This window comes from Rhagoletis pomonella, unplaced genomic scaffold, assembly GCF_013731165.1.
Source record: "Rhagoletis pomonella isolate Grant_MI unplaced genomic scaffold, Rhpom_1.0 Rhpom_scaffold_00004, whole genome shotgun sequence".
Lineage (NCBI taxonomy): Eukaryota > Metazoa > Arthropoda > Insecta > Diptera > Tephritidae > Rhagoletis > Rhagoletis pomonella.
Window position 1 is genome coordinate 78792298 of NW_023458558.1, and position 9150 is coordinate 78801447.

Here is a 9150-nt window from a genome sequence, read left to right on the forward strand (position 1 = left end):
TTCACGAAAGTCTGCAATTTACTTAAGACTTCTAGTTGGGACAAATGTATATTTGTTAATAATTACAAAACGACTACCTTGATTGGACAATATTGTTAGTTGAATAAAATCATTGTTGAGCAAATATAAACAATGCTTTGGTTGATACAAGATTTTAATTAATTTTGTGAACTTGCCGTAGACTTGAATTAGCTAACCGTTTATTATTGGGAAAAAAGTTTCAGTTTGACACAAATAAAAATTTACTCGATGTTTGTTGTGTTTACTTTCTTCTTTTATTTGCATATATTAAGCATAAAAATACGTACATATTTACATAAGTTAGTTACTAAAGTAAATAATACATATGTATATGGTGGTAAGAATTTCCTAAAAAACAACGATGAAACAGGAACAGTCGTGCGAAAACCCAGGTCAATATCTGCTGGAAGTATACTGCTTTGCTTTTTCCTTAGCTAAATAGACACTTTCAAATTATAATTCACATGAATTATATATCCACTGAAAAACCCCGGTTGGCATCAAACTTTATATTTTTAATTAAACTTTAAACTATGCGCGCACCGAAACAACCCGCGATGATAGCAAAACTGAAACTGTGACAAACAAGTATGGGCATGTCATAGCACACATGGCGCAGCGATCGACATGCCATAGCTTACTGAGCGCTCTGGGACCACATGCGTGTTTCACCCATATACGAACAGCGGTAGCGGAGCAATGATTTCCACGCACAATGCAATGGTCGGCATACTAGCGCATTCAAACGATTCAATAAGTGGGACTGTGTGCATTGCTCAGCTGGCGCTCTTCGTATGTGCTCAGAGAGCGCTCAGCATTCTTTAGGGGTGGCTCACAAGCATGAATATGTTCCACTCTCAAACCAAATCGTGGTTGCCTCAACTAAGATTTGGTAACTATGACTAAACCACGTGTTGAAAGAAAGCTTATCTGCATTAGCAGAGCTTAATAACATCCTTTTATGAACCATACGTTAAGTTGAATGGAATTTGTAGAAATATGCTTCAAAGAAATATTTATTAGTATTAACCAAACCCTTCAACTAAATTAACGATTTGTTACAACCTAGATTAATATTAGAAGCTTTAATATATTTAGTTATAATAACCAATCGATGGTAATAGTTCCCAATCCTTGGTAACAGTTCCCAAATATTGTCAAAATTCGGGAACTAAATATCTTTAGTTGTCGAAACTAATCCTTTTTCTCAGTGTAGGCTTAAATTAAGGCTTGAACTTTCGACTACAATTTCCAAAAATACCATCCCAGAAGGTCAACGTTCTAAGGTCACTTATAGTAATTTATCTATTGAACAGCAAAAACTGATTTTGGCACAATTTTTGACATAGAATACGTCTTACGTTTCGATATGGAGGCTATGCTGAAATGTTGTAGTTGTAATTTTTAGAGCTTTACCAATACGCTTATTGAACAAGAACTAATGAAGCGATTTGGAAGAAAAGTGTGGCGTTTCAAAGATATAATTCCAAACCTATCGACAGATTCATTTTTGTAAGTAACCAATTCGGTTTCTATCGTAGAAACAACGGTAAATATTGGCTTATTTTAGGGTAAATTTTGCGCCTTTAAAGTGTTCTAGCAATTTACGATTTGTAGATCAAACTTTAATTTTCGGGATATAAGTTCTTTGAAGTAATAGTAATATTATCGTATACAAATTTTAAATAAATTCAACCAATATTGAGCATTTTAAAGCAAAAAAGTGTTGAAAAAATTTGCATTTCTTTATTACCAAAATGCTCGAAAACCGCTCAAATTATTTTGTTTTTGTTTTCTTTAACCAAAAATTCAGGTATTTTCCTTTCGTTTGGTATATGGGAAGTATTGGTTGATATCTTCTAAGTATGTTTATTTTATTCAAATATATGGGCATAAATGACTTCGGCATCATTTTGCAAACACGTGCATGCTCTGAAAGTGAGGGAAGACAAAAAGTATGTATGTGTAGGTATTTCGGCTTTTGACTAACAGAAGGCGCAATATTTATAGCCAAATCGCAGCGTATGTATGTAAATACATACATACGTACCTATGTTGATTGCAGTTAATGTGGATCTGATTCTCTTTTAGTAATCTATGTATATATGATAAACATGAAAGCAAAAACAAAGATAAATATAAAGAAAAATACAAGGTGAGGATACCGATAAAAGTAAAGATGAAGATAGAGGAAGAAAGATTAAAATAAAGGTAATTATAGAGAAAATGATATGGACAGAGACTCAATCTGGGGACTATTTCGGGATTTTAGAGATTTTCAGAGTTCTCGGGACTTAGCGATACACTGAGAAAAAGGATTAGTTTCGACAACTAAAGATATTTAGTTCCCGAATTTTGACAATATTTGGGAACTGTGACCAAGGATTGGGAACTATTACCATGGGTTGGTAATTATAACTAAATATATTAAAGCTTCTAATATTCATCTAGGTTGTACCAAATCGTTAATTTAGTTGAAGGGTTTGGTAAATACTAATAAATATTTTTTTGAAGCATATTTCTACAAATTCCATTCAACTTAAAGTATGGTTCATAAAAGGATGCCATTAAGCTCTGCTAATACAGATAAGCTTTCTTTCAACACATGGATTAGTCATAGTTACCAGATCTTAGTTGATCGTTTTGGTTTGAGAGCGGAATATATTCATGCTTATGAGCACCCCCTAAATAATGATCAGCGCTCTCTGAGCTCATGTGTGTTTCGCATACGAAGAGCGCCAGCTAAGCAATGCACACAGTCCCACTTATTGAATCGTTTGAATGCGCTAGTATGCCGACTATTGCATAAAAACGATTCAATGAATGAGACTGGGTGCGTGGAAATCATTGCTCCGCTACCGCTGTTCGTATACGGGTGAAACACGCGTGTGGTTACAGAGCGCTCAGTAAGCTATGGCATGTCGATCACTGCGCTGGGTAGAGAAAAAAAAGTGTGTGCTATGACATGCCCAGGCTTGTTTGTCTCAGTTTCAGTTTTGCCATCGCCGCGAGTTGTTTCGGTGCGGGTATGGTTATTTAAAAATATAAAGTTTGATGCCAACCGGCGTTTCTCAGTGGATATATAATTCATGTGAATTATAATTAGAAAGTATCTATTTAGCCAAGGAAACAGCAAAGCAGTATACTTAAACCAGCACTTCCAGCAGATATTGACCTGGGTTTTCGCACGACTATTCCTGTTTAATCGTTTCTTTTTAGGAAATTCTTACCACCATATACATATGTATTATTTACACTAGTAACTATTTATGTAAATATGTTTGTATTTTTTATGCTTAATATATGCAAATAAAAGAAGTAAACACAACAACCATCGAGTAAATTTTTATTTGTGTCAAACTGAAACTTTTTTTTCCAATAATAAACGGTTAGCTGATTCACGTCTACAGCAAGTTCATAAAATTAATTGAAAACTTGAATCAACCAAAGCATTGTTTATATTTGCTCTACAATGATTTTATTCAACTAACAATATTGTCCACTCAAGGTAGTCGTTTTGTAATTATTAACAAATATACATTTGTCCCAACTAGAAGGCTCAAGTAAATCGCAGACTTTCGTGAACTAGATATTTATTTCGCCATATCCAACTATGCCACTTGGTCACTATAACGAAATCGTGGTTATAATAACTAAACCTTTTTCTGAGTGTATAATAATCGGTATTTTATCGGTTTTGTTATCGACATTTTTATCGATTTTGTTATCGAAGTTTCTATCGATATTGTTATTGATTTTGCTATCGTATTTTCGGAACTTATCGATATAATAAACGATATTTTTTATCGATTTTGCTATCGATATTTTAAGATTTTTTAAACGATTTTTTATAGATTTTGTAATCGATATTTTTATCGATTTTGCTATCGATGTTATTATCGATTTTGTTATCGACGTTTTTATCGATTTTGATATAGATATTATTATCGCTTTTGTTATCGATATTTTTTTCTTAGTGTGTGCTTTCGTTTTTGACTTGGATGTGCTCTTACCCATACCGCGTATTCAACGTTTAAATTTAGCGGCTGTGTCTTCGATACAGCCTGCAGGCCAAGACAAAAACGCTGGACTGTTCCATGTTTCCATAACACAATTTTCGAGTTTTGTTTATTACTCAATAAATGAGTATTGTTTATTGCTCAATAAATGAGTATAAGTGATCATCAGATGAAGTAGCAGTGATAGTACTCTTAGGGAAAATAGTCGAGAGTTCTAGCTTTAATTTAAGGCTAAGTGAAGGTTCTATCGCCTTTTTCTTCTTGGCTAGAGCATCTCAAATATTGCGAAAACGGCAATTTTTTGAAAATTTGATCTTATTGTTCTCAAAATCTGAAGCTGATGGAAACTTGATACTTACGGATTCGTAATCCTCAGAAAAAAGTTTATCAAGTTTAACATTTGCCGCACCTTATCAGTTTTAATATTTGCCGCGACAAAATCGTGTTGTTTTTATTATTAATTAATATTTTGATTTTACAATTAAGGGTCTGTGCCAGCAGGACTGTATTAAGAATGTGGGCGCCCGGGCCGGTATATAAGTGTGGGAACCTTTTTTGAGTTAATAATTACATACATGCAATTCATTGGGAAAAATAATTATAATTTTACATATTAACTTTCATTCATACATATGTACCTACAGCACTTAACGCTGGGGAATAAAATGCTACTACTAAACCCATGATGCAATAATGAAAGGTGTTATACGTTGGCAACTTCTCGCTCTAATCCGCCATCTTGAACTACCTTAGGAGAAACTGTGTTGTTTCCTTGTTAATTTCACTGAACATTACCCAAAATATTAGAAAAAAATTCTAAACAAGCTACATTGATTCAGTTTTCGTTGTTCGTTTTGTTCTTATTCGCTGACATTTGTTTTCTAATTGCTTGAAATTTGGTAAGTATTGTAATAAAACCGAATTATTTTACAAATTAATTATAATTTTGCATTTATTAGGTAATTTCCTTAGTGTTTTCCTGGCCGACCTGTGCTGGTATTGTAATTAAGAGCTAATACACGTAAGTTACAACATATTATTTTGACTTCATTGATGAACCATTCCATTGCAGCATTCTCTGCAGCTGCGGCCGAATTTGATTGTGTGCATCATCCTGCAGATATTTTGAAGTAAGTTGGAACCAGCTCTTTGTTATTTCAAAACCTAATGAACCATTTATTCGCAGATTTTGTGGACGCTTCTGCTGTGCTGCGTTCCTGCTCCGCCCGTGTTTTATAGTGTTGCGTCCCTCTTGCGCCTTTGCATTAGTGTGTGCCAAGGTACATTTAACAGGTAGTATCAGTAGAGCAGCTGATTTCATTTATTTTCAAATTATTTGGTCTCGAAAATGTCAAATATTTTTAATTTTTTCTCCCAAAAATTCTGAATTGTTAAAATCCATTTGCATGTGAAACCTTTTTCCATATAAAACAAGCGATTGAATAGCAGCTTTTGGAACGTTCGACCAACTCAGCAGCACAACCGCTGATTACTGGCCCTTGTAAAGGATGGATCAATGCTTCGAGAAGCAAACAAATTTACTAGGAAAGAAGGTTACAACAATTTTTATTTTTTCCAATTTCATTTTTTTATTATTTCTGTATTTCACATGGCACCCTTTGATTTAGAAGAAAAAATTCAGAACAGTTGTTGACACTTTCGATATCAGAAGCAACAACAAAATACACGCAAATGTTGTTTTTGCTCTACTGATACTACCTGTTTAATGTGCCTTGGTGTGTGCGTTGTGCTTTAGACACGTTGAAATAAGTTGAAACCAGGTTTTTGTTTGTTAAAAACCTAAAGAGCCATTCATTTGCAGATTGTTTGTATGCTTCTGCTGTGCTGCGTTTCTGATTCACCCGTGTATTAGATTGCAGCGTTCCTGTTAATATAAACATCGTCGTTTAAGTACAAAACCGCGTAACTACATTTGCTGCTAAAAATTGGATTTGCTCACACAAGTTCTTGGCTCAATCCTTATCCATTCTTCCTGAAACATACTAGCCAAAAATGCGATCAGTGTTGCCGCGCCGTCTCAAGAAAATGTATCCCTGACCAAGCCAAAAATGTATCCAAATGTATCCAATTTTTTTTGTTACATATACATCTCATAATTTGTAAGAAAACCAAACATTTTCATGAAAAAGACATAATTTAACCCATCCTAAGGACTTGGAATACATGTGCATAAAATCAAGCATTTGTAATTTCAAGTTATAAAGTACATTTTTTGTGCATAAGTATTTTGCAAAGCAAATATAATAAGTAGCAAGTACACTCTAAAAAGAGTATGTAAAACTACTACTGAAAAGTATCTATTTTTCAACAAGAATCTGTATAAATATACGTATAAGATGTTCAGTATTTGATTTTGAACTTGGGATCTTTAAAATATACACATAAATACACATATATAGAATGTTTAAAATTGCAAAAATTTTCAAACTACAAATACATTTGAGTAGTCTACTTGCAAAGTGCGCTGTGTCAAATTTTTTCGATTCTTAGTTTTTGGCGGATTACGTACCAGTATTTAAAGTAGTTTCATGTCCACTAACAACAGAGTGCAAAATCTTTTTATATTCTGAAAAAAAATAGCATCAAATGTTAAGTCTTCTTCCAAAAGTCGCTAGCATACTTATTTATGAACTTTCAAAAGTATCAATCTTCTGATGAACTTAGAAATTGCTTTAGGTCGTATAGACTGTTAATGTTATCTTATGACATGTTATGCTATTTTACAATTTTATAAGGCTCCTATTTATCCAGATTTTCAGGTAATAATAAAAAAGATTCAATTTAAATGTTACTTGTTGTCGTAGTCACTTTTTCAAATTTATGGCTTTCTATTATAAAATCACATAACGCTGTTTGCAAGTGGACTACTCATTTCCTACTAATAATAAACATTACTTTATTTAAACATTTTATGTGTAATTTTGCTCTTGCGACAAATTTGGTATGTAAGAGTAAACAGGCAATGATTAATTTTATTACACGGCGTGCGAATTTCCACACATTAAAAGAGGAAACTGGTTACCTCTCTTAATATGCGCAAATAAATACAAATTTTTTAATGTATTTAAAGTCTTTTCAGTAAAATTCATAAAAGTCTCTTTAAATAAATCAAATTTAGTTTTTTGAACTGCATTGAAATCTTCTTTCTTTTTAAATTAACAAATTAAAATATGTGATATGAAAGATATTACTACAGAAAGAGTATAATTTACTTTATATATGTATATCGTCGTTTAAAGTACAAAACCGCGTATCGTCATTGTGCAAAACCGCGTAACTGACATTTGCTGCCAAAAATTGGATTAGCTCACACAAGCTCAATCCTTATCCATTCGTCCTGAAATATACTAGCCAGAAATGCGATTGCTTTATAAAAAAGAGAACCATTTTGAAATATGAGTGTTTTTACTCTCTAGAAAATAATTTATGCAACGTCACATACGCGGTTTTGCATTTTGTTGATACGCGGTTTTGTACTTTAAACGACGATATGTATATTAAGATCTTGCTTAAAGCATCCTTTTAAGCTAATTAAAGCAATTGCGCTTATACCTATTTTGGTGAGATCTCTTCATATGTTCATTGCTTCGTTCACAAAAAATAAAATGCTTTAATTTCACGCTTAATAGCGATTCTTTATATGCTCAGAAAACGTAATGCTTTTTACCATCTGTAATGAAAATCGATTTTTGAACGAAAAAAACTTTATAGGAAATATAAAATTTTGGCCTATTTAAAAAAGTATCCACATTTATACTGACCGGAAAAAATAAGTATCCCGCAAAAATTCGATTAAAAATGTATCCAATTGGATCTATTTAGATCCAAACGGCATCCCTGAATGCGATTGCTTTTAAAAAAAAGATAACCATTTTGAAATATGAGTGTTTTCACTCTCTAGAAAATAATTTATGCAACCTCGCTGGGATTGCATTATCTTGATACGCGGTTTTGCATTTTATTGATACACGGTTTTGTACTTTAAACGACGATATGTAGATGTATGTACATATATATCACATATATTGACTTAGATATGTATAGACAATTAATGTGTATATAATTTTTTTATGTTGAAACTAGATATGTATATAGTATGTTATTATTATTATTCGGTTCAAAAAAGTCCTATCTCCATATATGTAATACTTCTATATTGGCAGCAAGCTAACTTCTCAATGTGTAAGCATTCCGAAATCAAAGCGAGACAGTCTAGTACCGCTTTTGTCAATGTATTGTGTACTTGAGTGCCGTTTTTGTATATGTGTTGTGTACATGTTTATTTATAAACGTATGTGTTCCTTTTATTTCGCACGTGTTTATTGATATATCTGTACTGTAGTGTTTTCGGACGGTACTAGCTAGCTCTTACTGCCAATATAGGAGTATTACATATATGCCTATCTCAAATGAAAATACTTTGAAAATGTGCTCAGATAGGGCGTTTTTGGATCGCCAGCTGAGATAGGGTGTTTTTGAACCGAGTTCTGAGATAGGGCATTTTTCAATCAAATTCTAAAATAGGACGTTTTCCAGCCAAATTTTGAAATAGGGCGTTGAAAAGTTTTCTGATATCGAGTGTTTTCGACCTGGCTGCCGAGATAGGTCGATATTCCACTCAGCCATCGATAAATAGTCGCATTTATCGGTATATGGAAGACGATTAAACACGATTTGTTTTTATATCGATTCTAAAAAATCAACGGTAATTTTTAGCCACTTCAAACTTGCATATTATAAGACTAAAATTGAAGGGGCTATAAAACTGAGTGGTCAAAAAAATTCTAAGGCTTCTGAGAAAAAAATGTGAATTTTTGAGTGAAAATTTGTTGTATTTTTTGTAGTTTTCTACGAAGTTTTAAAATTGGGTTTATATGGGTTTTGTTAGAAATTGAACTTTATTTTTATTGTAAATTCTTAGAAATAAATTAACATGAGAGGGAAATAATATCACTTTGAAATAGGGTTGCTATTGATATGACCGATACTGTATGTATATAATAAATTTTGTACAATTAAAAATCAAAGTGGATTTACTAAAATGAACGCAACGTATTAATTATAAATTCTGAAATATATTGTTAATTTC

General features: G+C 32.6%; 1 long non-coding RNA gene across 1 annotated transcript; it reads left to right on the forward strand.

The window, feature by feature from the left end:
• The first annotated feature begins 4849 nt into the window (after nucleotides 1-4849).
• LOC118738597 lies at nucleotides 4850-5230 on the forward strand. The gene is made up of 3 exons (XR_004992905.1): nucleotides 4850-4939; nucleotides 5000-5061; nucleotides 5125-5230. It is a non-coding gene; the product is annotated as an uncharacterized LOC118738597 (long non-coding RNA).
• The last annotated feature ends 3920 nt before the right edge of the window (nucleotides 5231-9150 follow it).